Source organism: Callithrix jacchus, chromosome 3, assembly GCF_049354715.1.
Source record: "Callithrix jacchus isolate 240 chromosome 3, calJac240_pri, whole genome shotgun sequence".
Classification (NCBI taxonomy): Eukaryota; Metazoa; Chordata; class Mammalia; order Primates; family Cebidae; genus Callithrix; species Callithrix jacchus.
Genome location: NC_133504.1, coordinates 110,367,761 through 110,395,741, shown reverse-complemented (window position 1 = coordinate 110,395,741; position 27,981 = coordinate 110,367,761). Strand labels below are relative to the sequence as shown.

The 27,981-nt window shown below is 39.6% G+C and overlaps 1 protein-coding gene and 1 pseudogene across 4 annotated transcripts in view; one reads left to right on the top strand and one right to left on the bottom strand.

Moving 5' to 3' along the window:
* KLHL8 (kelch like family member 8) overlaps positions 1-23,565 on the bottom strand; it is a 61,730-nt gene extending 38,165 nt beyond the window's left edge. For 2 of the 4 annotated variants that reach the window (XM_008993019.5, XM_008993021.5), the window contains exon 1: positions 23,412-23,565. The gene's annotated coding sequence lies outside the window, so the exon portion shown is untranslated. Of the gene's footprint in view, positions 1-4,352; positions 4,569-22,603; positions 22,818-23,411 lie in introns of those variants that run through there. The other 2 variants (XM_017970435.4, XM_035293346.3) reach the window with 2 other exon arrangements.
* LOC100396129 (glyceraldehyde-3-phosphate dehydrogenase pseudogene) lies at positions 12,009-12,874 on the top strand (annotated as a pseudogene).
* Positions 23,566-27,981: the final 4,416 nt, after the last annotated feature.

Genomic DNA, 27,981 nt, shown 5'->3' with positions numbered 1-27,981 from the left:
AACAGATCTATGCTACAATTCTACCTTGGTGGCAGAAACAAAGGATTTTAAGTTACTAATGAAACACCTATTCCGCCGGGCATGACGGCTCAAGCCTGTAACGCCAGCCCTTTGGGAGGCCGAGGTGGGCGGATCACCAGGTCAAGAGATTGAGACCATCCTAGCCAACATGGTGAAACCCTGTCTCTACTAAAAATACAAAAATTAGCTGGGTGTGGTGGCGTGCACATGTAGTCACAACTACTCAGGAGGCTGAGGCAGGAGAATTGCTTGAACCAGGAGGCAGAGGTTGCAGTGAGCCGAGATTGTGCCACTGCACTCTAGCCTGGCACCTGACAACAGAGCGAGACTCTGTCTCAAAAAAAAAAGAAAAACAAAACAAAAAAAGCCACCTATTCCATCATTGACTGGCTATGTAATATATTTTTTTTAAGACTTTACTAATTCTCAGTTTCTTCATCTATAAACAGGGATACCTACCTATATCATTGCACTATTCCGAGATTTACATCAAATACAATAATGAATTTATAAGTGCTTGTTTAAAATACTGGTATTAGATTGGAAAACTCTGCTTATTATGTAGTTTCAGAAAACTGTAAATATTTTAACCAGAACTTTAGCTATATTAGGTTCTTTATTGTTAATCTCATCATTTCTAGCTTTTGAAAGGAATCAAAATGGTCAATGTAAGATTATATAGTTATTAATGCCTTCTTTTTCTTTCTGTGGCAGACATACATGACAGTGATCCTTAATGAGTCATGTCTTCATATAATCCTCTTGCATGCAGGAAGAACCTGTGACTTGCTTCTACTTGACAGAATGTGGGAAAGTGATGAGATGTCACTCTCTTGATTATGTTGCATTATAGAATAGTGTGTGGGCAGACTGAATGAGAAGCTCTTCTGCAGGCCTTGAAAGGCAAACCACCATGGAGAGAGTCATGTAGCAGGGAACTACAGGCAATCCCTAGGACCTGAGAGAGGATTTCACCTGACAGTCAGTAAAAAGCCAGACCCTCAGTCATACAGCTACAAGGAAATGAATTCTGCCAATGACCTGAATGAGTATGGAAGCAGATTTCTCCATAATTGAGCCTCTATATAATACAGCTTGGCCAACGGCTTGATTGCAGCCTTATGAGATTCTAAGCAAAGGACACAACTACGCTGTGCCCAGACTCCTGATGAACAGAAATTGTGACATAATAAATGCATGTTATTTTAAGCCACTAAATTGTGGTAATTTGTTATACACAATAAAAAACAAATACAGACACCTTCTGTCAGGTCTAAAATTTTATCTGAGGAAAGTTTCTATAGATATTCTAACAGACACCAACCACTGTAATAGCTCTTTTAAATTTACATTCCTGCTGCAAAATCAACAAAGAACAAATGGGACAAATGGAAAACAAATAGCATAATCAGGACTTAAAAACTTTTTCTGTCAAGGGCCACAGAGTAGACATTTTTGGCTTTGTGGGCCATAGTCTCTATCACAACTACCGAATTGTATCATTGTAACACAAAAGCAGCCATAGACAATAGTAAATTAATAAACATAGCCATGTTCCAATAAAACTTTAATTTTATAAAGAAAAACACTTGGTGGCCAGGTGAGGTGGCTCACGCCTATAATCCCAGCACTTTGGGAGGCCTGGGTGGGTGGATCACCTGAGGTCAGGAGTTCAAGACCAGCCTGGCCAACATGGCAAAACCTCATCTCTACTAAAAGTACAAAAAATAGCCAGGTGTGGTGGTGCATGCCTGTAACTCCAGCTGCCTGGGAGGCTGAGGCATGAGAATCATGTGAACCTGGGAGGTGGAGGTTGCAATGAGCAGAGATCGCGCTACTGCACTCTAGCCTGGCAACAGAGTGAGACTCAGTCTCAAAAAATTAAATTAAATTTAATTTAAAAAGTAAAAACACACTTGGTGAGTGTGATTTAATCCCCAAGCCCATAGTTTGCTGATCCTTGAGTAAGATGGTTGATTTAAACTCAACAATATCAATAATCATTAATATAAATGAACTAACCATTTCCAATTAAAGGTAGAGACTCAGGAATACTACTCAGCAATATGGACAAACTATGGAAAGATGTACAACCTGGATAGATCTCAAATTATGCTCAATTAAAAAAATCTATACAGTATGATTGATCTGTATAACATTTTCAAAATAACAAAATTACAGAGGTAGAGAACAGATTATTGTTTGCCAGAGGTCAGGGAAGGATGAGAGGGGAGGAGTAGCTGTGGCTATAAATGAGTAGCACAAGAGATATTTGTGATGAAACTGTGCTGTATCTTGTCTGTAGTAGTGATCATATGAATCTACATGTGATAACATACACATTCACATAAATGAATGCATGTAAAACAGGTGAAATTTGAATAGCATAGACAGAATGTATCAAAGTCAATTTCCTAGTACAAAAGTTATGCAACATGTTATCATTGAGGGAAAGTGGGTGAAGGATACATAAGATCTATTATTTCTTACCATTGCCAAGTGAATCTACAATGGTCTCAAATAAAGACTTTTTTAAAAAGAGAGATTTTCAGATTGGATAAAAAAAAAACCCCAACTGTCAACTGCATACAAGAAAAAAACCTACTTTAAGTATAAAGACACAAATAGTTAAAGTAATTGGATGGAAAGAAGATACACCATGCCAACAGTAACAACAACAACAAAATCCTAAAGAATTTTTAAAAACTGAAGAGTAGGCCAATGCAGTGGCTCATGTCTGTAATCTCAGCACTTTGGGAGCCCAAGGCAGATGGATCACAAGGTCAGGAGTAAGACCAGCCTGGCCAACATGGTGAAACCCCATCTCTACTAAAAATACAAAAATTAGCTGGGCATGGTGGCATGTGCCTGTAATCCCAGCTATTCAAGAGGCTGAAGCAGAAGAATTGCTTAAAATGGGACCTAGAGGGGGAGGTTGCAGTGAGCTGAGATCGCACCACTTCACTCCAGCTTGGACTACAGAGAAAGACTCCGTCTCAAAAAGAAAAAAAGAAAAGGAAAAGAAAATGTGAAAAGAAAAACACTGAAAAGTAGCTACAATATCAAACACAAAAAACTGCTAGTGACAAAAAACACTATATAAAAATATCATGTACAAAAGAAAGACGTTGGATCCTTACTTTACGCTATATACAAAAAATTAACTTAAAATGGATTAAAGACCTCAATGTAGCCCTGAAACGATAAAATGACTAGATTTGAAACCACAAAGCTACTGGAGGAAAACACAGGGGGAAAAGTCTTCACAACATTGAATATATCAATGTTTTCTTGTATATGCATAAAAAGCACAAGCAATAACAGCAAACACACACAAATGGGACATCAAATTTTAAAACTGTTGTGCAGCAAAACAATCAATCAATAGAGAAGGAAAAGGAATCTATAGAATGGAAGAAACAGTATTTGCAAATATACACATGATAAGGGGTTAATATTCAGATGTACAAAGAACTTCTACAATTCAATAATTAAAAAAAAAAAAAAAACCAAGGAACCCAATTTAAAAATGGGCAAAAGGCTGGGTGAAATGGCTGGTAAATGACTGTAGACTCAGATACTTGGGAGGCTGAAGTAGGAGTATCACTTGAGCCCAGGAATTCAAGGTCAGCCTGGGCAACACAGCAAGCAGCTGTCTCAAAAAAAAATAAACAAAACAAACAAAAACCAAAAATGGGCCAGGTGTAGTGGCTCATGCCTGTAATCCCAACATTGGTAGGCTGAGACTAAAGGATTGTTTGAGCCCAGGAGTTCGAGATCAGCTTGGGCAACACAGACCTTGTCTCTATAAAAAATACAAATATTAGCTGGACGTGGTGGAATGCACCTACAGTCCCAGCTTCTCAGGAAGCTAAGATGGGAGGATCACTTGAACCCAGGAATTCAAGGCTGCAGTGAGCTGTAGTCATGCCACTGAACTCCAGCCTGGATGACAGAGTAAGACTCTGTCTAAAAAAAAAAAAAAAAAAAAAAAAAGTCAAATGACTTTAATAGACATTTCTCCAAAGATGATAAATGGCCAAGATGCACAGCCCTTCTCCAGTATCCTCAGGGGATTGATTGCAGGATGCCTGCAGATACCAAAATCCATGTATCCTTAAGTCCCATATATAAACTGGTATGGTATTTGCATATAACCTATGTACATCTTCCTACATACTTTAAATTATCTCTGGATTACTTATGATATGTAGGAGATCCATCAGGGTGGTAGAAAATTACAGAAAGATGCAAGCCTTCATGGAAGGCTGGAAGGTTTTGCAAAAGCCTTGGGAAAAGGTTTATGGCTGAAGGCAGCCTAATCCTCTTACCTTGAGCTAACATCATAGAGCAGATAACAAGGGTATGTAGAGGAGTTTATCTAAATAGCTTGTTTACTCATGTGGTCCTAAGACAGCTCTTTGATCATTCTTAGGTGCATGACTCTGGCAGAGGTCCCCTGGCCACGATGACTGGCAGGTCTTTGTCAGTGTACATTTTTCATCCATTGCTTGGTCAAGTCTGCCAGCCGGATTCAACAGTGATACCTAAGACCATGTAAATGCTATGTAAATAGTTGTTATATTGTATTTTTTAAATATGTATTATTTTTATTGGGTTTACAAAACATTTTCAATCCATGTTTGATTGAATCTGGGGATGCATAACCTGCAGATACTGACTGTAAACTGTATATAAAAAGATGTTCAATATCACTAATCATGAGGGAAATGTATATCAAAATCATGACATATCACCTTACGCTTGTTGGAATGGGGAAGAAAGGAAAGAAAGAAGTGTTGGCAAGGACTTTGAGAAACTGGAAACCCTTTCAACTGTTGGTGGGAATGTAAAATAGCTTCCATAGCTGCTATGGAAACAGTACGGATAGTCCTCAAAAAGTTAGAAACAGAACTACCATAAAATTCAGCAATTCTGCTTCTCAGTATACAGCCAAAAGAAATGAGAACAGGACATCAAAGACATATTTGCACATCTATGTTTACTGTGGCATTATTTACAACAACCAAGAGGTAGAAGCAGCCTAAATGTCCATCATCAGATAAATGAAAAAATAAAATGTAGTTTATACATACAATGGAATACCATTCAGATTCCAAAAGAAGAAAATCCTCTCATATGCTACAACATGGATGAATCTTAAGGACATTATACAAAGTAAAACAAGCCAGACACAAAAAGACAAGTTCCATGGATTCCACTTATATTAGGTATCTAAAGCAGTCAAATTCATAGAAAGTAAAATGGTGTTTGCCAAGAGAGGTGGAAAGAAGAGTTACTGTTCAATGGGTATCATTTCAGTTTTGCAAGATAAAGTTCTAGAGCTTTGTTGGACAACAATGTGCATATAGTTAACACTACTGTACTGTATACTTAAAAATGGTTAAGATAGTAAATTTTACATTGTTTTTTTCACCACAATAAAAAAAGACACTACATAATGACAGAAGTGTCAATTCGCAAAGACACAGTCTAAATGTGCATACACCTAACTTCAAATCTTCAAAATGCACAAAGCAAAACCAAAAATAACTAAAGGGAGAAGAAACAGACAAATCCACGATTATAATTGAAGAGATTTCAACATTTCTCTCCACTTATAGAACTAGTTAACAGAGTATTAGCAATGATATAAAAGAACAGATTATCTTCAACCAAATGGATTTCATGGGTGTTTACAGAATACTTCTCCCAACAACAGCAGAATATACATTCTTTTCAAGTGCACATGAACCAATATAAGCCATATCCTGAGTCAATAAATAAACCTAAACAAATTTAAAAGAAATTACGTTGTATAAAATGTAGTCTCTGACCATAATGGAATTAAACTAGAAACAAGTAACAAAGACAACAGATAACTCTCCAAGTGCTTGCAAATTAAATGCACACATCTAAATAATCCATGGAGCAAAGAGAAAGTCTTTAAAAAATTAGAAATTTCTTTGTTATGTTAGTTCTTAACAAAAATGAAAATATAAAATGTCAAAAATCTGTAGCTACAGGTGAACAAGTGGCTTAGGGGAATATTTAGAAAACTGAGTGCTTACATTAAAAAAAATGTATTAAATCAATATTCTAAGTCTTTACTTTCAGAAACCAGAACCTAGAAAAAGAAGAACAAAATAAACTCAAAGCAAGCATAAGGAAAAAGAGCGCAAACAAAATAAAATTGCAAACAAAAAAAAATAGATAAAAATCAAAACCAAGAACTATTTTTAAAAGATCAACAGGCTGGGTGCAGTGGCTCACCCCTGTAATCCCAGCACACTGGGAGGCCAAGGTGGGAGGATCACCTGAGGTCAGGAGTTCAAGACCAGCCTGGCCAACATAGCAAAACCCTGTCTCTACTAAAATATACAAAAATTAGCTGGGCATGGTAGTGGATGCCTGTAATCCCAGGTACTCAGGAGACTGAGAGGCAGGGAGAACTGCCTGAACCTGGGAGGCGGAAGTTGCAGTGAGTCAAGATCAGGCCACTGCACTCCAGCCTGTGCAACAGAGCGAGACTCCATCTCGGGGCAGGTGGGGGGAGGTGGACGATCAACAGAATTGATAAACACCTGGCAAAAAAGTGGGAAGGGGAAGACACACATCACCAAAATCTGGAATATCAGAGACTATCATTACAAATCCCACTGGCATTAAAAAGATAAATAAGGTGAATGCTATGAAAAATTCTACATAAATGTGACAACTTAGATGAAATGGACCAATTCCTCAAAACTCACAAACTACCAAAACTCACCCAAAAGACAACCTGAGCATTGTTATAACTATTAAATAATTTAAATCAGTTTGAAAAGCAATCCTCAAGCCCAGATGGTTTCACTAAATTCTACCAAACATTTAAAGAAGAAATAATCTCAACTCTATAAAATTTCTTTCAGAAAACAGAAAACACTTCTCAACTCATTTTATGACATAAGCTATTACTCTGTTACCAAAAGCAAAGATAGTACAGAAAAAGAAAACTATAAATCAATATCCCTCATAAATACAGACACAAAAATCCCCAACAAATATTAGCAAATATAATTAGAAAATATAGAGAATTATCATGACCAAGTAGAATTTATCCTAAAAGTTTATGCAAGGCTGCTTCAATATTCAAAAAAATAGTTTACCATACATATTAGCATCATATGAAACCATTACAGCAACATACTAAAGAAGAAAAACAACAAAGTATAAGTTATCTCCAATTAAAAGGTAAAGACTAGAAAGAAATAAAACTGCCCCTATCAGCAGACATAATTGTCTATGTAAACCATTTCCAAAGAACAGCTAGAACTCGTAAGTTGAGCAATGTCCCCAAAAACAAGGTGAACACACAAAAAAAAATCATATTTCTACATTTTAGCAATGTACAACAGGAAACTGAAATTTTAAAAAGGAAGACCATTTACAGTAACTTAAAATGAAATATGTATAAATCTAACAAAACATGTACAAAATCTGTATGCTGAGAAATGTTGATGAAAGAAATCAAAGAAAACCTAAATAAATGAAGAGATAAAAGAATCATGTGCTGTAAGACTCAACATAGTTAACAGGTTGATTCCCTATAAATTAATGCCCAGATTTAAAGCAATTCCAATAAAAATCATAGCAACATTTTTTTGTTGGTATAGACAAGCTAAGTGTAAAATTTATATGAAAAAAAGACACTGAGGAAATCAGAATAAAGTATGAGCTTTAGATAACACTATTGTACCAATATTAGTTCACTAATTGCAACAAATTACCATACTAATGCAAAATGTAAATAATAGGGAAAGAGAATAAGAAAGTATATGGGAATTTTTCTGTAACTCTAAAAGGCCTATTTTTTAAAAAATGACAAGATGGTAATGGTGAATGGAGAGGCATCAACAGAAAAGAACAAAGAGTTCAGAAGTAGACCCATACAAATATGACCAATTGTTTTTTGACAAAGCACAAAAGCAATTTAATTGAGAAAAGACAGTTTTTTCAACAAATGATGTTAGAACTGGACATCTACACACACACAGAAAAAATGAATCTTTATGGCCGGACTATAAGGATTACAATGGATTATAGTTTATATAAGCTATAATCCATTATAAGGACTATAGTTTATATAAACTATAATCCATTATAAGGACTATAAGGATTATATAAACTATAAAACGGTTTGTGCCTGGGAGACTACGGGAAAAAGATCACCAGAGTTCAAGTCCAGCCTGGTCAACATAGCAATACCCTGTGTCTAAAACAAAAAATAATCTTGTCCTAATGCTCACATATAATATAAAAATTAGACAAAAAATGGATCTGAGACTATAAGTAAATATAGACAAAAATACACACACACACACACACACACACACACACGCACACACGGCTTTATAAGGCTTTTAAAAAATTTTTTTCAGAGGTGGGGGTCTCACTATGTTGCCTAGGCTAGAGTGCAGTGGCTATTTACAAGCACAACCATTGCACACTGTAGCCTTAAACTTTGAGGCCACTGCACCTGGCTATAGTTTTATATAGCTTCTGATCCATTTTATATAATATATAAAATATATTTTTATGCTATATACATATATAACTTACATATAAAACAGTAAAACTTTTGAAGAAAACATATGAGGAAAAACTTCATGACTCAGGGTCAGGCTACTAGTTGTTAAATATGAAAGAAAAAAATTGCTAAAATGGACTGCATCAAAATTAAAACCTTTTGCTATGAGAAAGACACTATAAGAGAATAAAAAGACAAGCTCCAAACCAGGAGAAAAATGTTGGCAAATCACACATTTGACAAAAAAAATTGTATCCCAAATATACAAAGAACTTTCAAACTTAACAGTAAGAAAAATAACTCAATTAAAATATGGACCAAAGACTTTAAGGCACTTCACCAATGAAGATATATGGATGGCAAATATGCACACAAAAAGATGTTCAACATCACTGTCATTAGGGAAATGAAAATTAAAAAGAAGAACCAGGTGCAGTGGTGTGTGCTTGTAGTCTCAGCTATGTAGGATGATTGCTTAACGCCAACAGTTCGAAGTTGTAGTGCACTATCATCTGATCATGCCTGTAAACAGCCGCTACACTCCAGCCTAAGCAACACAGCAAGACCCTGCCACCACCACCCCACATACCCCACAATCATAATGAAATACCACTATACATCTATTAGACTGGCTAAAATAAACAATACTAACAATTCCAAGTACTGGTGAGGATATGAAACACTTGGAATTTCCATATACTGCTGGTGGGAATGCAAAACAGCACCACTGCTCAAATGAATAAATGTGGCAGTTTCTTACATAGTTAAACATACTCTCATACTATGACCCAGAAATCTGACTCCTGGCAATTTAATCTAGAGAAATGAAAGCTCGTATTTGCATAAAAACTTGCACTTGAAAACGTATAGCAGCTCTAGTTGCAATTGCTAAAATCTGAAAATAATCCAAATAACCTTCAACAACGGAATGAATAAACAAAACTGTGGGTACAACCATACCATAGAACACTACCCCACAATAAAAAGGAACAAACGTGGTACATGCAACAACTTGGATGAATCTCAACGGATGCTTAGTCTCAAAAGGTTACTACATAATCTATGATTCCATTTATATGATATTCTCAAAAGAACAAAATCATTGTGATGAAAAACACATCAGTTGTTGCCAGGGATGAGGGGCAAAGAAAAAGTATGACAAAAAGGAGATGGCAAAAAGAGAGTTTTATGGGATGATGAGACTATTTTGCATCTATTTTAAATGTTAATTTAAAATTGATTTGGTGGTGATTAGACAAATCTATACATTTGTTAAAATTCATGGACTCATCCCCAAAATGTCAATTTTGCTATATGATAAAAAATAAAATGGAAAAAAGAAAGTTGCATTCCAATATACTCATGATAAAATTCAAAAGACATAAAGCAATATAATCACAAGCTACTCTATTGCTTAAGAGATAAATTGGCCCACAAAATAAAATGTAAAGGCAGGCCAGGCACAATGGCACTTGCCTGTAATCCCAGCACTTTGAGAGGACGAGCTGGGAGGATCACTTGGGCCCAGCCTGGGCAACACAGTAAGATCCAGTCTCTACAACAAATTTTAAAATTAGCGAGGTATGGTGGCATGCACCTGTAGTCCCAGCTACTTACGAGGCTGAAGTGGGAGGATCACTTGAGCCCAGGAGGTTGAGGCTACAGTGAGTTGTGATCATGCCTCTGCATCCCACCCTGGGTGACAGAGCAAGATTCTAACTCAAGAAAACAAACAAAACACACACATACACACACACAATATATATAAAAGCAAACACCATCATCAGCATTACAACAGAAAACACAATCTGCCAGCCACGATTCTAATTGCAGGTGAATTAAATCATTTAGTCCTCACTAACTCTACGAAGTAGCTACTTTTATTTTGCCCTTTTCCTCCCACCTCAGCCCCACTGCCTGAGTAGCTGAAACTATAGACGTGCACCTCCATACAAGGCTAATTTTGTATTTTTTGTAGAGATGGGGTTTTGCCATGTTGCCCAGGCTGGTCTTGAACTTCTGAACTCAAGTCATCTGCCCACTTAGGCTTCCCAAAATGCTGGGGAGCCAGGATGTGAACCTAGGCAGCAGGGCTCCCCAGCCTGTGCTATTAACTACCACACTACTGTTCAGAGCACTTTATGAGTAAAATATAATTACAGAACAAAATATATGAAAAACCAAGGTCCTTATCTTCTCTCTCACTATACTTTTAAATTACCCTACTTTCAAAAGTAGCAACGCCATTTTTTTCAGTTACCCTACTTCAAAACTTGAGCCATATTTGACTCTTCTCTCGACTTTCATAACCTATCCACTTCAATTCTTCTGGATTCTATTTGGAAAAATCTCTCCTATTCACCCATCCCTTTCTTCCTATTATTATAGAACACTATTCTCTCTCATAGTTCAGATGCACATCATATATTAACCTGGATTATAATGACTTCCCCTAACCAATCACCACATTCCCTCCTTCCCATCACTAAACATCTATCAAAGATTAGATGCTGCTAGATTTATCTAGCTCTAATTATCCTTTCGAAACTGCTTAATGTATTTGTTCAGCTTATCCTGGCATTCAAGGTCCTCGCTGCTCTGGCTCTAGTCTATCTTTCAGTCTTTTTCTTCATTCTTTTTTTATATAAAGTATGGAAAGGGGGAAAGAAGATGGAAAAACTACTTATGAAACCACTGTGCACTACCTATTTTGCCAGAAATCTTAAATATACTCTCTTTTAAACATCACATTATAGATGGTCCTAGCACCCGACTTGCCCAAGGCCACACAGCTAGAAATGGTGGGAGATGGGGTTTCAATCTAGCTGTGATTAAGTCCATTATTTTTCCACTATATCACAGACTTCATTATTCAGTTTTCCTCAAATATATTTACAAGTGCTCAAGCTATTCCTTGTGAGGGAATGATGTCAAGGCCCAGCTTAAATAATGCTTCTTTTATGAAGTCTTCTCTAATTCTCCCAATGGGGTGTGATCTTTCTCGTGAACCCCCATAGTACTTTGTATTTCTCCAACTTGTTCATTTTCTTCCTTTTGTATTTTAGACTTGCCTGCTTAACACAGTGTACTCTTTTTCAAAGACTGTGTCTTAACAATATTAATGTATTTGCCTACAATGAGCCAGAGTTCTGAGAGACTGAATTAACATGATCTCTATGGGCTGGTTTTTCCCCACACAATGTAAAAAACTGGGTCAACTCAGCTCTGTGCTCCTCCCATTTGACAGACAGCCACATATTCTCATGCATCTTTGGCCACATCCCTGAGATACCAAGTGAAGGTGAAGGCCAGAGTCAATGGATTTGGCCATATTGGGTTCCTGGTCACCAAGGTTGCTTTTAACTCTGGAAAAGTAGATATTGTCACCATCAATAAACACTTCATTGACCTCAATTACATGGTCTACATGTTCCAGTATGATTCCACCCATGGCAAATTTCATGGCACTGTCAAGGCTGAGAATGGGAAGCTTGTCATCAATGGAAATCCCAGCACCATCTTCCAGGAGCAAGATCCCTCCAAAATCCAATGGGGCAATGCTGATGCTGAGTATGTTATGGATACTACTGGTGTCTTCACCACCATGGGGAAGGCTGAGGCTCACTTGCAGGGAGGAGCCAAAAGGGTCATCATCTCTGCCCCCTCTGCTGATGCCCCTGTGTTCGTGATGGGCATGACCCATGAGAAGTATGACAGTAGCCTCAAAATCGTCAGCAACTGCTTAGCGCCCCTTGCCAAAGTCATCCATGACAACTTTGGTATCGTCGAAGGACACTTAACTACAGTCCACGTCATCACTGCCACCCAGAAGACTGTGGACTGCCCCTCTGGGAAACTGTGGTGTGATGGCTGCAGGGCTCTCCAGACCATATCCCTGCCTCTACTGGCACTGCCAAGGCTGTGGGCAAGGCCATCTCTGAGCTGAATGGGAAGCTCACTGGCATGGCCTTCTGTGTCACCACTGCCAACATGTTGGTCGTGGACCTGACCTGCTATCTGGAAAAACCTGCCAAATATGATGACATCAAGAAGGTGGTGAAGCAGACGTTGGAGGGCCCCTCAAGGGCAACCTGGGCTAGCTACACTGTGCACTAGGTTGTCTCCTCCAACTTCAACAGCAACACCCACTCTTCCACCTTCAATGTTGGGGCTGGCATTGCCCTCAACAACCACTTTGTCAAGATAGTTTCCTGGTATAACAATTAATTTGGCTACAGTAACAGGGTGGTGGACCACAAGGCCCACATGGCCTCCAAGGAGTAAGACCCCCAAACCACCAGCCCCAGCGAGAGCATAAGAGGAAGAGAGAGGCCCTCACTGCTGGTAAGTCCTTGCCACACTTCAGTCCCCCACTACACTTAGAGTCTCCCTTCTTCACAGTTTCCATGCAGATCCCTGAAGACGGAGGGATCTAGGGAGCCCCACCTTGTCATGTACCATCAATAAAGTCCCCTGTGCTTAGCCAAAAAACAAAAACAAAAACAAAAAAAACCTGAGTCAACTCTTTTTAGTCCAGTGAGTCTTTTTTTTTTTTTTTTTTGAGGCAGGGTCTCGCCCTGCCACGCAGGCTGAAGTGCAGTGGCGCAATCTTGGCTTATCACAGCCTTGACCTCCAAGGATCCAGCAATCCTACAGGCATGCACCACTATGCTGGGCTAATTTTTGTATTTTTTTGTAGAGATGGGGTTTTGCCATGTTGCCCAGGCTAGTCTCCAACTTTTGGACTCAAGCCATCTTCCCACTTGGGCCTCCCAAAATGCTGAGACTACAGGCCTAAGCCATTGCGCCCAGGAGTCTTCTTTTACTTACTTTGTCATGCCGTATTTTGTACCCTAACTATCTGAGTATTATGACAGTAGGTATCACTAATATTTTATTTTTTAACTTTACTAAGTTAAAGTACATACAATTCAAAATGACCATGCACTTTTTTCACTTACAACAACCTACTCTAGCTCTATCTAGTGAAAGTTTTGTTACTATTGTCACAAAATGTTTTCCTTTGTCAGAGTACTATTTCTATGAAAAGGGCTTTTCTTTTTTTTAGATGGATTCTCGCTCTATTGCCCATGCTGAAGTGCAGTGGCATGACCTCAGCTCACTGCAACCTCTGCCTCCAGGGTTCAAGCTGCCTCAGCCTCTGGAGTAGCTGGGACTACAGGTACGTGCCACCACACCCGGCTAATTTTTTTTTTTTTTTTTTTTTTTGTATTTTTAGTAGAGACGGGGTTTGGCTATGTTGGCCAGGCTGTTCTCAAACTCCTGACCTCAGGTGATCCACCCACCTCAGCCTCCCAAAGTTTTGGGATTACAGGCGTGAGCCACCACACCCAGTGGAAAAGGGCTTTAATAAATATTCATTTTCATAAAATTATTTTTACATTTTAATTTTTATAAAATTATTTTTACAGATTTGGGTAAGATACAACAGCTCAAAAACTATCTATACCAAATTCTCTTAAAATGGCCTGTTTAAAGAATGCAATGTTCTCAATTTTAAAAATCTATTATTTATGCTAGAACAGGAAGACAGGAGCAGGAAAAGCTCCTTATTCAAATACTATTCACTCTGCCTAAGGAAATCAGCAGCCTTTAGGACTTATAGACTGTATATTAGTATCAAGTAAAGATGTAATTCAACCTAAACTCCAGAATTTAAACATCCAGAATTAAAATATATATGTGTCTAAGATTCTGATTATTGGGGAGAAAAATAAATGATATACCTCTCCTTCCTCAAATATATTAAAATACTAACACAGAATGAGAGAGAAATGGACATCCGTGGCATATCATTGTCATAACATGCCACAGATGTCCATTTCAGTCACATGCTAGCATGTTATGACAATGAAGCAGACAGGAAGCCGATTCCTTTTTTTTCTTTTTTTGCTCCTCTAAGTGCCAGTGAAGTCGTATCAATCAACAAAAGAGGAAGTTACGAAGAAAAAATACTTCAAACAGAAGCAAACAGGTTTATGGTTCAATGCAGAGCATATGTAACAAAACTAATACATTTTTATATGTAAACATCATTTACAATGAATTACAGAAAACAGGACTGATAGCAAAAGCTTAAAGATACTATTATGCTAAGCCAGACCACCTTATTCTCTTTCTCTAGCTTCCTTTGTATTTATAATCTCTAACATATTTTTGCATGTGATATCAATATGTAGTATCATTACACTGAATACTGTACTAACTCACTTTATACTGTGTTATCCTCATAACTCTTTGCAGCACAGTGACTGTGTTTTCACACTACACATTAATCAAAAGACTACTAAACAGAAAGAGGAACTCCACGTGGCACTTGGTGTTCTGTGGTGATCTCGTGAGCTCCAGCTATCTGCCCACTTCGGACTCCCAAAGTGCTGGGATTACAGGCGTGAGCCACCATGTCCAGCCCCAAATGGCACTTTGAAGGCACCTTTTAAAAAACTCAATGCCGCTGGGCATGGTGGCTCACACCTGTAATCCCAGAACTTTGAGAGGCCAAGATGAGTAGATCACCTGATATCAGGAGTTTGAGACTAGCCCGGCCAACATAGGGAACATCGTCTCTACTAAAAATACAAAAATTTCCAGGCCTGGTGGCGGGCAATCCCAGCTACTCAGAAGGCTGAGGCAAGAGAATTGCTTAAACCTGGGAGGCTGAGGTTGCAGTGAGCCAGGATCACGCCACTGCACTCCAGCCTGGGCAAGAGAACAAGACTCTATCTCAAAACAAACAAACAAAAAAATGCCATAATATAATTGCTGCTGTAGTACTCTATTTGACACAGTCCTCTTTAAAATAACTTGAAAGAAATTATTTTATAATTCAGCTGAAGAATTTAAATGATACAAAAGACATTTTATAGCAGGATCTGATTAATTTTAGAGCTACACCTGAAAGCTGACAGAGGCTGTGTGTACATTTACCAAAATTCAACTCTGTGAAATAATTAAAGTTATTTTACAATTCAGTTAAGTATTTTAAATAGAAAAGATATTTTATAGCAGTATGTGATTAACTTTAGAGCTACACCAGAAAGTTGATACCCCTGCGTATTTGTGAAATAACAAAATGGCAAACCCTCTCATGTTCTATAGAGCAAAACCTGAATGTGTTTAATTTTCCACATGCTGTAGGCTATTTTACACCTCTCTGCCTCCTTTCAGGTTTTCCACTCTTTCAGAAATGCCTTTTACCACCACTCTCCCCTCATCAGCTAACTCTTGCTCATCTTCTAAGACTCAGCTCAGGTTCATCTGCTTAAGGTCATCCCTAAAAATATTCCCTATTCCTAGTACTTCCCCTGCGTTCCCAAAAAAATCTGAAGTCTTTTTCATTGTACTTATCACAAAGTGTATCACATACTCAATTTTTGGTCAAATTTTAAATACTTATTACTTATAATAAGTACCTATTCACTACTAGTCTTCCCTGTAACACTATATAAGCCTGTAAAATATAGGCACCATCTCTCTTCACTGCTATCACTACCATGTTCAGTCAACACATATAACATAATAAACAAACAGAAATACTTAAAATATTTTTGTAATGAACAGATTATGAACACTAGAGATTATTTTTCTACTACAATCCGAATCAATATATGCTTAAATGATTTTCACTAAACACTGTGCATAAGACATTTACTTCAATTTTTGAATCACTTTATTTCAAAGGTAATACTCTTCTTAAAATTTCCATTTTTACCTTTAAGTCAGGGAAAAAGTAGGCTATACTCATTATTTCATTTTTATTTATAAAAGAATAAAAATGTAAAATTTTGAGTCAAACAATCCGAAATAAACCAAAAATTAAAGGAGAATCTGCTGGTTTGAAAAACTGTATAATAGCGTCAATAGTTTCTACTCCAACATGACTTCCAACAAGTTACTGCTGTGACTTAAAAAAACATTTTTCTTGGCCAAGCTCAGTGGCTCAAGACTGTAATCCCAGAACTTTGGGAGGTCGTCAAGGCAGGCAGACCACTTTAACCAGGAGTTCAAGACCAGCTTGGACAACAAGGCAAAACTCCATCGTAATAAAAAATACAAAAATTAGCCAGGCATGGTGGCATGCGCCTGTGGTCCCAGCTACTTGGAAGGCTGAGGTGGGAGGATCACTTGTGACTGGGAGGTAGAGGTTGCAGTGAGCTGAGATCACTGAGTTGGAAAGAATAATTTCCTAATTGGAAGTCAGGGCATGCTGAAATTCGATACTGATAGGAAAGCCAACGGAGAGATCTAGTAGTCTAACTGGAAAGACTGATAAGACAGGTTACTGGTGCTGAAGTCAAAGTCACAGTTAAACTTAAGTGTGAATTAGATGCCTGAAGCAGCTCGATGTCACAGTCCTCTTTTAGACAGATGTGTTCTTCAAGGAAGAATAACCGAGTAGAGATCAACAATAACATGGCCTTCAGTTAGTAGTATAGCAACACTGTCTACCTAAAACTGTCCTTATGTAAAGAAAAAAGGTAGATTATAATAAAAGGAAAAATTATCAATGTGAATATTAAAAAGTTAATCCTTATTAATCAATTAAATAAATATTGGCAAAGACAAAAAATAAAATTGGTAAACGTGTCAGGAAATAATCTCACACACTGCTGTTCATATAAGCCTTTCTAGGTTCCATTTAACTAAGATATCAAAAATCTTTTTAATTTAGTGCCCTCTGATGTAGCAGCTCCACTTTTTAAGAAATATCTTGATACTTAGGCTGCGAGTTATACAACCTAGAAATTTTATTTTGAAAACTGAAAAGCTAAAAACAACCAGTTACCAGTGAGCTGAGAGGACTGCTTGAGCCTAGTAGTTCAATCAAGACCAGCCTGGGCAACACAGTGAGAGCCAGTCTCGACAAAAAATTTAAAAATTAGCCAGGTATGGTGGCTTGTACCTGTAGTCCCACCTACTCACAGGACTGAGGTAGAAGGATCATCTAAGCCTAGGGAGGTAGAGGCTGTAGTGAGCCAGGATCTTGCCACTGGACTCAGCCTAAGCAACACAGTGAGACCCTATCTCAGAAAAAGAGGAGGAAAAAAAAAGTTTTCTTAATAGCATTTACAGTCTTTACAGTCATGTGCTGTAAAGACTGTAAATGCTATTAAGAAAACCTTTGTTTTCCTATCAGTGTTTTGGTCAGCAAGAGATGATGACAGTAACCAATGAATAGATGATGGTAGTCATCTCCCAAGATTGTAACACTTTATCTTCTCTGTATCTTTTTTTTTTTTTTTTTTTTTTTTTGAGACAGTGTCTCACTCTGTCGCCCAGGCTGGAGTGCAGTTGCGCAATCTCGGCTCACTGCAACCTTTGCCTCCCAGGTTCAAGCAATAATCTGCCTCAGCCTCCAGAGTAGCTGAGATTACAGGCACCTGCTACCACGCCCTGCTTTTTTTTTTTTTTTTTGTATTTTTAGTAGAGATGGGGTTTCACCATCTTAGCCAGGTTGGGATTGAACTACTGATCTCATGATTCACCGACCTTGTGATCCACCCACCTCAGCCTCCCAAAGTGCTAGGATTACAGGCGTGAGCCACTATTCCCAGACTGCTGTACCTTTTCCATGTTGACACACAAATACATAACGACTGTGCTATAGTATTGCCTATGGTATTCAGTACAGTAACATGCTATACAGGTTTGTAACCCAGGAGTGACAGGCTATACCACATAGCCTAGGTGTGTTAAGTATACTCTACGACATTCACACAATGACAAAATTGTCTATTAACATGCTTCTTAAGAGTATATCCCCATCCTTAAATGACATATGCAATATTAGATGCTACTATTATTAAAGCCTGTTTGTTAAATACTAATTTCATTTCCAGGGTCTATAAATAATATTTTCACTACACTGAATACTTTGTAAAATGTTTCCATTTGGAATCTGTTTTATTAAAAAGGAATTCCATTGACACCTTACGGTAATCATTTTCTTGTTTGAACTGGGCCACTTAGTTTATCACAGTCACAGTGGTCTAAAAGTCTAGTATCAAGCAGTAAAAGAAAGATCCTGAATTTTACCTAAATATGTGAACTACATGCGTGAACCTTAAGAGGGGCCCATATTACTCATTATTTAGAATGTCAGAGAAGTGACAAGGTTGAACTTAAGATAACACCTACTAAAAACTTAATTTATTAATAATTTGTTACCAAGTATCAAAGTATGGGATATTTCCCACTGGATGTTTGAAACAAAATGAAAAGCATAACCTGAATTTATTACTTACTGAAGGGATAGCTATGCCAACCAGGCACAGTCCCTCTGAATAGAGCACACTGCTGATCTTACATAGAGTTTAGGGAGTAGCATGGGATTCGGGGATTGGCAGACTTTCAGAGGCTCATTAACATAGTTACTGACATTGGAATACTACTGCTACATTACTGGGAAGTTACCTAATCTCTCTGGGTCTCAGCTTCTTAATTTGTAAAAGAACACAGCATGGCTGTGTTCCAATAAAACTCTGCTTACAAAAACAGGCAGCAAGCTTGGTTTAGCCTGCTTGGCTTTAGATAATCAGTTTCCTTCTAGTTCTAAATTACAGTAGCACATTTTGCTATTTAAAATTACAGGAGCTGTTATCTTGCTTTTGAGAGAAATCTGTCAGCCATATGTGACACAAGGCATATAAACTGGTGGTTAGCAGCAGAGACTTTAGAGCTAGACAGTTTTGGGATTCCATATTAATTGTGTAGCCCTGGGCAAGTCACTTAAAATTACTCTGAGCATCAGCTCTAAGGTTGTTGTGAGGGGTAATTGAAGTAATTTATATAAAGTATTTAGCTCTGTATCTAGCATATGGTAAATATTCAATCAATAAATGTTATTACTTTTGTTTTGTTACTCTTTTATAAATTATGTGAGCCTCAGTCCTTGGTCAGGAACACAGTCCTGCAATCAAAATTTTTTCCAGCAAAGAAATAAAATATGCTTTATAATGTTCTACATGAGACTGCTATTAGGAACTCACTATAGAAAAGATGAGGATCCTCCTGCCTCTGCCTCTCAGGTAGCTTGGATTACACGCTGCCTCTGCCTCTCAAGTGCTACCATGCCCAGCTAAATTTTGTATTTTTAGTAGAGACGGGGTTTTACCATGTTGACCAGGCTGGTCTTGAACTCCTGGTCTCAAGTGATCCACCTGCCTTGACCTCCCCACAGTGCTGGAATTTCATGCATGAGCCACCATGCCCAGACAGAATTTTTAAAGGTTTAAGTGTAGGAGAATACACATAAAAATCACTGATCTTCTTAAAATGATAGGATTCCCTTAGGTAAAATTTTTGCTAAAATTATTCCCTTTTGTTTTCCATATCTAATTAATTCAAACTTTCATTATTAAAGTTAAGCAATCCTCTGCATTAAAATAACTAAAGATCCAGCATAGTGACTTACCTTTTATATATAAAGTATGCTGACTACTTATCTTTAAGGTTTATTTAAAACTTCTCAGACTATTTTTAAAAAGAACCACACTTGTGCTACTTTATTCTATAAATTACCAATATTGGTTTAGAACCTTGAACTTTGAAAAACATTTCAATTTTAAATGAAAATATTAATATGAAGGGAAAAAAGATCTCAAGGATAAAGACAATATTACTTAATGGACAGTTTCATTCATAAGTTTGTATAGCATCACTTGATTCACCTCATACTCTCCCAGCCTTGTGTATGCTATTGGTAACTGATCCAGAAACAGAACTTGGTTTCACACTGTTTACTGATTGCCCAGTAATATCCACCAGTAAATAAATTATACTGACATTTTAAAATATAATGTGACTAGTAATATCAATGAATATTATAGTTGATTACAGTTTACAAAATGCTTTCACATACAATACCAAATAATCCTCACAACAATTCTGGTAAGACAGAAGTATGTATCATTTTTATCCCCCTTCCACTGCTAAGGAAAGAGGGAAAATAACTTGCCATGCTCACATAGCCAGCAAGTGGAGAGCTGGGATTCTAATAAAGAACGTGTAGTTCCAAAAGTGAGCTCAGAACATTATTATAATCTGACACTTCCATAAAAGCCCCTCAAAACAGAGAAAACAGAATTTTTAAAAATAGACTTATGGGTGACATTTTTATTGTAGACATATCTTGACATGAGTAAATGAAAATTAATTTATTTAAAGTGCTCAACTCCCTCTTGCTTCACTGATTAACATAAAACATTCAGAAAAAACACATGGTCAAATGAATTTTAGGGATTGAAAACAACATTTTGTTATTTTACAAAGCATTTATCCTCCCTCATCTTTTTTTTTTTTTTTAAACAGGGTTTCACTCTGTCATCCAAGCTGGAGTGCAGTGGGGCAATCATGGCTCACTGCAGCCTCAACCTCCCTGGACTCAGGTGATCCTCCCACCTCAGCCTCCTGAGTAGCTGCGACCACAGGTGTACATCACCATGTCTGGCTAATTCTAATTTTTGTATTTCTTTTGTAGAGACAGGGTTTCACCATGTTGTGCAGGCTGGTCTCAGACTCCTGGGCTAAGGCAATTGGCCTGCTTTGGCCTCCCAAAGTGCTAGATTACAGGCATGATGCACCTAGCCTGGTCTCCCTTTTTTTTTTTTTGGAATATAGAGACAGAGTCTCACTTTGTTGCCCAGGACGGTCTCACACTCCTGGGCTCAAGTGATCCTCCTGCCTTGACCTCCCAAATTGCTGGGATTACAGGTGTGAGTCACCATGTGGGGCCCTTTAGTTATTAATATACGAATAAAAATGTGACTGTTTTGAGAATTTCAATATAAGTAACCAAAAATTTAAACATTCAATTTACACGACACAAAAACTTCTGAAATTAATGTTTAAGATGTCTGCAACAGTCTCTTTAATCTTTTTAAAATGACAATATCCATTTCAGTTCTCTACAACTCTCAAAAGTTCTTGATAAAACAAAAGGGTTATTTGTCCAAACCCACAGAATGTTTAACACCAAGACTGAACCCTAACTGTGGATGTGATAATGGTACGTCAATATAGGCTCATCAATTGTAATATATAGATCACTCTGATGAGGGATTTTGGCTCTGTGAGGGTAGGAGATACATGGCAAATCTCTGTATCTCCACTCAGTTCTGCTGTGAACTTAAAACTGCTCTAAAAAAATAAAAAGTAAGTGAGATGAAATTTTACCGAACTTTCTTTTTTCTTTTTTTTTATTGTTATAAGACGGAGTCTCACTGTTGCCAGGCTGGAGTGCAGTGGCTCGATCTCGGCTCACTGCAACCTCTGCCTCCCCGGTTCAAGCCATTCTCCTGCCTCAGCCTCCCGATTAGCTGGGACTACAAGCATGTGCCACTAGTTCGGCTAGTGTTTGTATTTTTAGTAGAGACGGGGTTTCACCATGTTGGCCAGACTGGTCTCGAACTCCTGACCTCAAGTAATCCTCCTGCCTTTGCCTCCCAAAGTGCTGGGATTACAGGCGTGAGCCACTGCACCTGGCCAGAGGCACTTCCTTTCGTATTTAGGCTTTGGCAATTTGGTATCTTAAAAGCAGTTTTTTAAAGTGACTAAATAAATAAAGTGACTAAAGTTTGAAGTTTGAAGTGGGTCAGCTTGAATGACAAATTAAGGAGGGTGCCAGGAGGAAGTCTGAGGAAAAGCAGCAGCTTAAAGCCACCGCCATCTCCAAGCAGCTTTCCAGGCGCCAGCAGTGTTAGCAGCAGTCCTCTGCGTGCCCAAGAGTACTGCAGGGCCAGAACACGAGACAGATGCGGGAAGAGGATTTCCTTCTAGAGAGAGAATCAAGAACACCGAGAGTCCAACAATTACCATCTGGTAGGAGAAAAACAATGCAAAGGAAAAAACGTGCAACCAGCAGATAAAATACTTCTGTCAACTCAGGTTCTAAGGACCTTTTCCCAAAGTATCCCTCTAAACTGATAACATTAGCTTAAGGCAAAGAGTCAAAAACAAAGTTATGTCATTAACACAGATGAAAAAATACTCAACCTTTTCTATGAAAAATCACCCGATTCAACACTGCCAAGAGGGAAAAACAGCGCAAGTCCAGCAAAGCACGAGGCACGAAGAAAATGCAAGCTATGAAGCCAAATCGCTCTCTGAAGAAACCAGCAAGCCAGCTGAGCCCAGCACCGAGTGGAAGGCGTGAAGAGCTGTCATCCTGGCGGCAACAACTCAACCCGGCGGCTGCGCGTCTGGAAACAGGCTGCGGTTCCCGGCTCCACACCAAGAGGCACTCTCCACAAAGTCCACACCCCCGCGCCCGAGAAAGCACCCCAGCGTGGCCAGCAAGCCCCCCGAGTGGGGACAGGCAGCCTTCCTTGCCCCGCCCCCGCAGGCCGCGGCTCCTGGGGGCGTCCGGCCACCCTCCCGGAGCCCCGAACCCGCGCCAGCCGCACCGCGCCTACTCTCTTCCTGGACCCCACGAAGCATCTGCCTGGGCCCCACTACGAAAGACGGGGAGGAGGAAGCCAAGGAGCAGCCGGCTAGGCTGACAGAGCCAGAGGCTAGGGCTGCCCTCCGGGAGCCGGGAGCGTAACCCTGCTTCTCCCGCCAACCGGGGCTACAGAAGGGGTGCAAGGGAGCTCGGGGGCTTGAGCTCTCGATGCCCGGGCCCCGAGCCCTCTCAGCTGTGGAGTTTCGGTTGCTGCACGAGGGCTCGAGTTTCCTTCCGCACGCCGGTGACCCGAGCCGGGACCATGTTGCGACTTGGGGCTGGGGTGAGGGAGGGCTTGGCGCGAGCGGGCGGCACTGCACAAAGAAAAAGGGGACTGCAGGGAGACGAGCGTCCCGTTACCTCGATCCTCGACCCTCCACTAGGTTCTTCCTGGTGTTGCTAAGGCTGCAGCCGCGTCACCCGGCCGCCCTCAGCGGCACCTCACCAGAACCGCTCGAGCACCCGGCAGACGCGCGCTCTCCTGGGCGGCCCCGCGGAGCCCTGGCGGGCGCCTGGCGTCCTCTCACCTCAGCCCCAGCAAACGGCGGCCTCCGGGGGCGGGGCAGGGCGGGGCGGGGCTGCGCACGGCACTCTGGGAAGTGTGGTTCACGGGACCTCCTCCTGGAGTCCACTCCCACGGCCTCGCCCCCGCGGCTCCCTAGTGGGGGGCCGGGTCTCAGGGACTGGGCAGGGTTGCCCGACCCGGTGAAGGCGGACCAGGGCGTAGCGGACGTCCCCAAAACAAATTTAGAAATAGAACACTGCATAAATTCCTTTGAGCTTATTTATCCATGCATCATTTCTGTGGCAGTTTGTATGTCCACCAAATTCCCTTCTGCGACTCTCAGTGTTCCTGGGTTTGTCTTTGAAAAAAGAAAGGGAAAAAGGTTTGCTTTTATTCCTGTGTCACTTTCACCACGTGCTCTACAAAGGATGTACAAAACAACTTGTGTTTATAAATACATACCCAGTTTGTAAAGCTACGGAAGCAGTTGATTGACCCGAGCGCTCGCTGCTAAGAAGCAGTGCAAGTAAAAATGCTGTTGAAATGAATCAGTTTTTTTCTATAATGTCAATAAAGTGGGATGTGTGAGGCGGGAGATCAAGAGACAGCAAAAAAACAAAATTTTTAAAAATAAAGATATTCCCCTAAATGTGTCTTTTGCCAGACTAACCACAAACTTTCACAATCCTAGGAGTCTATTTCAGAATAAATTTAATCCTAGGACCTTTGTTAATATTAACACATATAAACATTAGCACATTGATGTTAATAGAAATGAACATATCTATACATATCTGTATATATATGCATCTTATATAAAAACCCCAAAACGACTACTTGAATTTAAAATTTAATTTCTAAAAAAAAAAATCACTTTTTTTACATTTAAATATAAATAATTTTTTTTTGGCCGGGCGCAGTGGCTCACCTCTGTAATCCCAGCACTTTGGAAGGCCGAGGCGGGTGGGTCCCGAGGTCAGAAGATCAAGACCATCCTGGCTAACACGCTGAAACCTTGTCTCTACTATAAAATACAAAAAATTAGCTGGGCGCGGGGGCACGCGCCTGTGGTGAACGGAGATTGCGCCATTGCACTCCAGTCAGGGCAACAAGAGCGAAAAGCTGTCTTAAAAAATAAATGAATAAATAAAAATTTTTTTTTGAGAAGGAGACTTGCTCTGTCACCCAGGCTGGAGTGCAGTGGCATGATCTCGGCTCACTGCACCCTCTGACTCCTGGCTTCAGGCAATTCCCCGCCTTAGCCCCCTGAGTATTTGGGATTACAGGCACCTGCCACCATGCCCAGCTAATTTTTGTATTTTTAGTAGAAACAAGGTTTCACCATCTAAGCCAGGATGGTCTTGAACTCCTGACCTTGTGATCCACCCGCCTCGGCCTCCCAAAGTGCTGGGATTATAGGCGTGAGCCACTGCGCCTGACCAAATAATTCTTACTATTTCAAAATACTCCTCTTTACAGCATTAGTATTTTTCACACTGAATGCAAATACCTTTAGAAAAATAGAGTAAGGTGAGTTTTTTAAAAGTGTGCAGTGAAGAAAAGTCATAAAATATGTCTGAAACATGACGTCATTGTTTCAGAAATCAATACCCCCAAAATATGGGGCTTTGCCAAGTTGAACTGAGGAAGCAGCCTCAAGATCTCTTTTACCTTCCCCTCTACCCCTCCCACCTCTCAATTCTTTGCCTCTCCCAAAGCACAGAAGGAAGTCGTTCTCTGAATTTCTCTTATCTATCTAGACCCGCCGTGTCAGTCCTGAAGACCCTGGCCAATGGATGAAATGAGTACTCAGACACAGTTATGCAGTGTAACAGCAGCAGGTAACTGCCTGGTTCTAGTGGTCAGAGAGCAGGCCCTGGAAGCTGGAGCTGCTTGCTTTTACTCAGTCCAGGCACAATGCCGAAAACCTGGAGCAAATGCAACCTGTAGGTAACTGACTTTTTTTGTTCTGCTTTCAAAGAAGGTCAGGTGTGTGGATTATCAAAGATCAGTTCCTGGTCAATATAAGCAAACAAGCCTGTTTAAGATAAATTCCCTTACACTCTCTTGTATCTACTCCTTGCTGTTTAAGATAAATTCCCTTACACTCTCTTGTATCTACTCCTTGCTGTTTAAGATAAATTCCCTTACACTCCCTTTTACCTACTCCTTGCCCTCTGCCTCAGAGTTATAGAACAGCTGCCTTCAGCTATTCTCTCCCAGGGCTCTGCGAAACTCTCCGACCTTCAGAAGGTTTGCGTCCTTTCCCTATAGTTTTTCCCACCACTCTGACCAATCCCCCACAACCTAGAAAGTGGACCTGTCAAAGAAGAATGCAATTGCCTTACCGGAGTTTTCATTAACTTAACTCATATTGGAGAGACAACGACAAATCTGTCAACACTCTTGGACAGACTTTTGTCACAAACGATTGTCTGCTCTATGGGCCCAACAGAGTTTTTCTCAAGCCATTGTACATTCCCCATTTTCCCCTAAAAGTCATTTACTATACCTTAAGTTGCCACATTTCCCCAATCTCCCTTTTCCCTATAAAGAAGGGTATATAAATGTCTCTACCCTACTGAGTTATTGGGTAATCATTCTGCAATCTCCCTGTGTTATGCACGTTAAGATAAATTTTGTATATCTTTTTTTCCTATTAATCTGCCATATGACAGTTGATTTTTTCAGTGAACCTTGTAAGGGAAAAGGGAAAGCTTCCCTTTGTTCCCTTTATTAAACATAAAATACAATATGTATTAGTTTTATTTATTTATTTATTTGAGATGAAGTTTTGCTCTTTGCGCTGAGGCTGGAGTGCAGTGGTGCAGTCTTGGCTCACTGCAATCTCCGCCTCGCAGGTTCAAGTGATTCTCCTGCCTCAGCCTCCCCAGTAGCTGGGATTAGAAGCACCCACCACCATGCCAGGCTAATTTTTTTTATTTTTAGTAGAGACGGGGCTTCACCATACTGGCCAGGCTGTTTTCAAACTTCTGACCTGAAGTGATCTGTCCGCCTCAGCCTCCCAAAGGGATTACAGGCGTGAGCCACCACACCCAGGCTTAGAGTATGTATTTAATAAGACCATGTTAATAGAAATTTTATTTTTATAGCCTGAACTTTTATTTTATTATTTTATTTTTGAGACAGAGTCTTACTCTGTTGCCTAGGCTAGATTGCAGTGAGTGGCACAATCATGGCTCACTGCAGTCATGACCTCCCTGGCTCAGGTGATTCTCCCGCCTCAGCCACCCAAGTGACTGGGATTACAGACCCATGCCACCACACCTGACTAATTTTTTATGTTTTTTGTAGAGATGGGGTTTCTCCATGTTGCCCAGGCTGGCTGTCGAACTCCTGGGCTCAAGGGATCTGCCTTTCTCAGCCTCCCAAAGTGCTGGGATTACAGGTGTAAGCCACCATGCCCAGCCACTTTTCTTGTAATAAGGTGCATAGTAACTCCTAAAAAATGCTTATGGAGAGCAGAACTGCTCTTTATTCTCTGTTAATTGACATACACACCATAAACTACTTGTAGTTACTAACTAATCAAAGAAATATACACAACGTTTCAATATTATTATCATCTGTTTATTGAAGACCATTTTTTGAGCACTAGACACTGAGCTAGGAACTGGGAAGTACACAGTGAACAAAACTCAATAGTCCCTGCTCTCATGGAGACTTAGGATCTAGACTGGGAGAAGCCTGCATGGGGTGGCCAGGAGTTTGGGGAGCACCTAAGATACACCTAATCTAGAGCTTTGTGATGGGGTAGAGGAGTCTGGCACAAATTCTGAAAATTAAATGAAACGTTTAAACCGAATAGCTATAAACTGGGGAGGGAAACATTTTTCCCTAAAAAGTGATATAGAAATGCTCTCAAATAATTATTTTAAAAATATTGCCGGGTACAGTGGCTCATGCCATAATCCCTGCATTTTGGGAGGCTGCGGTGGGTGGTCAAGAGTTCCAGCCCAGCCCGGACAATATGGCAAAACCCTGTCTCTACTAAAAATACAAAAATTAGCCAGGCATGGTGGCACTCACCTGTAGTCCCAGCTACTTGGGAGGCTGAGGCAGAAGAATCGCTTGAACCCTGGAGGCAGAGATTGCAGCAAGTTGCACTCCAGCCTGGGCGACAGATGGAGACTCCCTCTCAAAATAATTAAACAAACAGTATCTTATAAAGTCTCAAAATAATCAAACAAACAGTATCTTATAAAACCGGATATACACCTCAACTAAAACAAAATACATTTTCTAAATTGGACAAAGTATCTTCTTAGCTTTTACCCATTCTTAGCTTAGCTCCATTTGAGAATAAGCAAGCCTAGCCTATAATAAGAAAGGATCTAAGAAATTGCTTCCCTTCCCTCAAAGTTCCATAAATTTAAAATGGAAAGGATCTAATTTGTTTGTTCA